The sequence below is a fragment of the Aegilops tauschii genome, chromosome 7 (assembly GCF_002575655.3).
Source record: "Aegilops tauschii subsp. strangulata cultivar AL8/78 chromosome 7, Aet v6.0, whole genome shotgun sequence".
NCBI classification, from domain to species: domain Eukaryota; kingdom Viridiplantae; phylum Streptophyta; class Magnoliopsida; order Poales; family Poaceae; genus Aegilops; species Aegilops tauschii.
The window spans coordinates 546974859-546980852 of NC_053041.3; positions in this window are offsets into that span (position 1 = coordinate 546974859).

A 5994-nucleotide genomic window follows, 5' to 3' on the forward strand; every position below is an offset into this window, starting at 1 on the left:
GGAGAACACTTATACCTTGAAATTTAGTGAGAGATCATCTTATAATGCTACCGTCGATCTAAGCTAAATAAGATGCACAAAAGATAAACATCGCATGCAATCAATATAAGTGATATGATATGGCCATCATCAGCTTGTGCCTTTGATCTCCATCTCCAAAGCACCGTCATGATCACCATCGTCACCGGCGCGACACCTTGATCTCCATCGTAGCATCGTTGTCGTCTCGCCAGCTATTGCTTCTACGACTATCGCTACCGCTTAGTGATAAAGTAAAGCAATTACATGGCGATTGCATTTCATACAATAAAGCGACAACCATATGGCTCCTGCCAGTTGCCGATTACTCTGTTACAAAACATGATCATCTCATACAATTAAATTTAGCATCATGTCTTGACCATATCACATCACAACATGCCTTGCAAAAAAAGTTAGACGTCCTCTACTTTGTTGTTGCAAGTTTTACGTGGCTGCTACGGGCTGAGCAAGAACTGTTCTTACCCACGCATCAAAACCACAACAATATTTCGTCAAGTATGTGCTGTTTTAACCTTCACAAGAATGGGGCGTAGCCCCACTCGACTCAACTAAAGTTGGAGAAACTGACACCCGCCAGCCACCTGTGTGCGAAGCACGTCGGTAGAACCAGTCTCGTGTAAGCGTACGCGTAATGTCGGTCCGGGCCGCTTCATCCAACAATACCGCCGAATCAAAGTATGACATGCTGGTAAGAAGTATGACTTGTATCGCCCATAACACACTTGTGTTCTACTCGTGCATATAACATCTACGCATAAACCTGGCTCTGATACCACTGTTGGGGAACGTAGTAATTTCAAAAAAATTCCTACGCACACGGATGATCATGGTGATGCATAGCAACAAGAGGGGAGAGTGTTGTCCACGTACCTCGTAGACCAAAAGTGGAAGTGTTATGACAACGCGGTTGATGTAGTCGTACGTCTTCACGATCCGACCGATCCAAGTACCGAACACACGGCACCTCCGAGTTCTGCACACGTTCAACTCGGTGACGTCCAACGAACTCACAATCCAGCAGAGCTTCACGGGAGAGTTCCATCAGCACGACGGCATGATGACGGTGATGATGATGCTACCGACGCAAGGCTTCGCCTAAGCACCGCTACGCTATTACCGAGGTGGATTATGGTGGAAGGGGGCACCGCACACGGCTAAAAGATCAACTGATCAACTTGTGTGTCCTAAGGTGCCCTCCTCTCCACATATATAAAGGAGGGAGGGGAGGCCGGCCGGCCTCTCTAGGCGCACCAAGGGGGGGAGAAATCCTCCTCCTAGTAGGAGTAGGATTCCTCCTTTCCTAGTCCTACTAGGAGGGGGAAGGAAGGAGAGGGGGGGGGAGAAGGAAAGAGGGGGCGCAACCCCTCCCCTAGTCCAATTCGGACTAGGCCCATGGGGGGCACGCGGCCAACCCTCGTGGCTTCTCCTCTTTTTCCCCTAAAGCCCAATAAGGCCCATATGTACTCCCGTATTCCCGTAACTCCCCCGGTACTCTGAAAAATACCTGGATCACTCGGAACCTTTTCGATGTCCGAATATAGCATTCCAATTATCGATCTTTACGGCTCGATCATTTCGAGACTCCTCGTCATGTCCCTGATCTCATCCGGGACTCCGAACAACCTTCGGTACATCAAAACACATAAACTCATAATACCAATCGTCACCGAACGTTAAGCGTGTGGACCCTACGGGTTCGAGATCTATGTAGACATGACTGAGACACGTCTCCGGTCAATAACCAATAGCGGAACCTAGATGCTCATATTGGCTCCCACATATTCTACGAAGATCTTTATCGGTCAAACCGCATAACAACATACATTGTTCCCTTTGTCATCGGTATGTTGCTTGACCGAGATTCGATCGTCGGTATCTCAATACCTAGTTCAATCTCGTTACTGGCAAGTCTCTTTACTCGTTCCGTAATACATCATCCCGCAACTAAATCATTAGTTGCATTGCTTGCAAGGCTTAGAGTGATGTGCATTACCGAGAGGGCCCAGAGATACCTCTCCGACAATCGGAGTGACAAATCCTAATCTCGATCTATGCCAACTCAACAAGTACCATCGGAGACACCTGTAGAGCACCTTTATAATCACCCAGTTACGTTGTGACGTTTGGTAGCACCCAAAGTGTTCCTCTTGTATTCGGGAGTTGTATAATCTCATAGTAATAGGGACATGTATAAGTCATGAAGAAAGCAATAGCAATATACTAAACAATCAAATGCTAAGCTAACGGAATGGGTCAAGTCAATCACATCATTCTCTAATGATGTGATCCCGTTAATCAAATGACAACTCATGTTTATGGCTAGGAAACTTAACCATCTTTGATTCAACGAGCTAGTCAAGTAGAGGCATACTAGTGACACTCTGTTTGTCTATGTATTCACACATGTACTAAGTTTCCGGTTAATACAATTCTAGCATGAATAATAAACACTTATCATGATATAAGAAAATATAAATAACAACTTTATTATTGCCTCTAGGGCATATTTCCTTCACCCCCTTTAGTCCTGGTTCAACACGAACCGGGGCGAAAGGCCCACCACGTGGCACGAGCCCGCGCCGTGGTCTGGGGGACCTTTAGTACCGGTTGATAACACCAACCGGGACTAAAGGATTTTTTTTGGATTTTTTTTGAATTTCAATTTTCTGAATTATTTGACGATTTATTCTCTAATCACCCATCATAACTGCTCAAGTGTCACCACTCATTCCAAATCGTCTAACTTCCCGGCCGGTCACCCATCCTCTCACTAGTTTCCCCCTAGTTTCCAAGTCAGCACTTATTGTTTTCCTGACAATAGTAAGCTGTCAATCCTATTAACCCTTAGGAGTTTAGCTTGAGTATGAAGTCACACGTTTCACTGTTTGAGTTTGAAACTATTATTCTAAAATACAATAATTATTTAGTAACACTAATATTTTTTGAATAAGTAGTTTGACCATAGTTTGACCAGATTTGACCAAAATTCAAAAAACTTAAATAATTATTTAGTAACACTAATATTCTTGAATAATTATTTAGTAACACTAATATTTCTTGAATAAGTAGTTTGACCAGATTTAACCAAAATTAAAAAAACTGAAATTTGAGCATAACTTTTTTCCTTTTAGAATTTGAGGATTCTAAAAATTTGCAAAACTGCCTACGGCCGTCGAAATCGGATGTGGATTTTCTTGTTGAACATTTTGATATATTATACGTTTTTTTCGACATCGTATGCAATAAATGTAGTCGTTTTACTTTTTCATAACACTTTTTTGCAAAACATGTCAAAATTTATTTTTTAAAATTTCCCTAACTACTAGAGGTAGTAACATAACTACATCTCGAAGGATTTTAATTTTTGAAGTTTTTACCATTTTATTTTGTTTTTTTTTCAAAACTGAAAAGGTGATAAGGGGGGGGGGGGCGGTAGAGTTTGAAAATTGCCCTTTAGTCCCGGTTTGTGTCTCCAACCGGGACTATAGGTTAGACCTTTAGTCCCGGTTTGTGTCACAAACCGGGACTAAAGGGGCTCATGGGGCCCCGGCCTGACGCCAGCCTGTCACCACTAAAGGTTCAACACCAACCGGGACTAATGCATAGCCATTCGATACCGGGCCAAAATCAAACCGGGACTAATGTGTCTCAGGTAAGGTCATTTTTCTGCTAGTGTGAACATGATCCTAGCTTGAACACGAACATTCCATTTGCATGAACACAGATCCTAGCAAGACCCTAGCATGAACACAGATCCTAGCAAAGCACACTAGCATTGGGGATTCTAGCATGAACATAGATCCTAGCATGAACACAGATCCTAGGAAAGCACTAGCAGAAGAACATTATCCTAGAACACACACTGTAGCAAACAAGAACAGATCGGTCGGATTCGATTTGATTGGGATCGCATCGAATCGGATCTACTCGAATCCTATCTAATCCTATCGAATCCACTAATTACTAGCACATTCCTAAGAAAGAAACCCCTAATCTAGATCTACGAGCAAGCATTGGGGTTCTTTGACTCACCGGAGCTTGCGCAGTTGCAGCGAACCGAGGCCGGGGTGAAAACCCCGGCAGGAAGGAGAGAGGTGGCGGAGCAGAGGAGGAGCCGGCCCTGGCGACGGCCGGCGGCATCGGCCCCGTCCTCATAGCCATGCCGGAGGTCGAGGAGGACGGCGCGCCGACAGGAGAAAACCCTTTGACAGGGTCAAGAAACCCCCCTAACCAATGGGGTCCTAAGAAGTGGCGGCTCCGCGGACGGCGCCGGCACCGAGCCCACGACCACGAGGTCCGGAGACGGCGGCGGAGCAGGAATGGCCGGCACCGCATTGGCCGGCCCTTGTGGTGGCCGACAGCAGATGGGGGACGACACTCGTAGCGCCGACGCCAGGTCCCTGCCCGAGTTCTGGAGCCCGGGCACCCAACGCTCTTGGATGCTGGCTTTGCGCTGGTCGACGGGGGTCAGAGGACAACGCGGCGATGGGCGAGGCGGAGCCATCGAAGGAGAGGAGAGGGAGGGGCGGTGAGGCAGAGAGGCGTGCTAGCGGTGGGAACAGTGTGAGGCGGTGACAAGAGAGTGGGAGGGGAGTTATGACTTATGACACGTCCCCTCCATCTCCCGCGCTGTCCGAGGCGTGCAACCTCCTCGCACGCTGATACGTCTCCAACATATTATTCCTTGTTTTTGAGTTTTACAGAAAAGCAATACCAAACGGAGTCCAATTGACGTGCCAATTTTTGACGATTTTTTATGGACCAGAAGATGCCCACGGAGCATCGGAGATGGACCAGAAGAGTCCCGAGCCGTCCACGAGGGTGGAGGGCGCGCCCTACCCCCTGGGCGCGCCCCCTATCTTGTGGACGACTCGGAGACCCCCCTGACATGAAACCAACGCCAAAAATTACTATAAATACAGAAACCCCCAGAAAGAAACCTAGATCGGAAGTTCCATCGCCGCAAGCCTCTGTAGCCACGAGAAATCAATCTAGGCCCTCTCTGGCACCCTGCCGGAGGGGGGCATCATCACCAGAGGCCATGGGGAAGGATCTCGGAGGGGCCATCATCACCATGAAGGCCAAGGACCATAGGGGGAACCTCTCCCCATCCAGGGGGGAGGCCATGGAGGAGGAAGCACAAGCGGGAGAACCTCTCCTCCTCTCTCTCTCGGTGGCGCCGGAGTGCCATCGGGAGGGGAACCATCGCCGCGATGATCGTCTTCATCAACATCACCATCCTCATCTGTTTTACGCGGTCCACTCTCCCGCACCCGCTGTAATCCCTACTTGAACATGGTGCTTTATGCCACAAATTATGATCCAATGATGTGTTGCCATCCTATGATTTTTTGAGTAGATATCCTTTGTCTTTGGGTTGACTAATGATCTAGATTGGTACGAGTTGTATGTTTTATTTTGGTGCTGTCCTATTGTGCCCTCCGTGTCGCGCAAGCGTGAGGGATTCCCGCTGTAGGGTGTTGCAATACGTTCATGATTCACTTATAGTGGGTTGCTTGAGTGACAGAAGCATAAACCCGAGTAAGGGGGTTGTGGCGTATGGGATAAAGGGGACGTGATATGTTAATGCTATGGTTGGGTTTTACCTTAATGATCTTTAGTAGTTGTGGATGCTTGCTAGAGTTCCAATCATAAGTGCATATGATCCAAGAAGAGAAAGTATGTTAGCTTATGCCTCTCCCTCATATGAAATTGCAATGACGACTGCCTGTCTTGTTAACAATTGCCTAGGATAATTCCGCACACCGACCCATCATTATTCCACACTCGCTATTTATAATATTTAGTAATATATTCTAACTTTATGATAACAACACCTACTTTTATGTTTTAGCTCTCCGATATCTTGCAAAGTTATCCTCTTCATACCCACAACGTAGTTTTATTTCCCGTTTCTAGTTGGAAGTAAACGTTCGGTGTACGTAGAGTCGT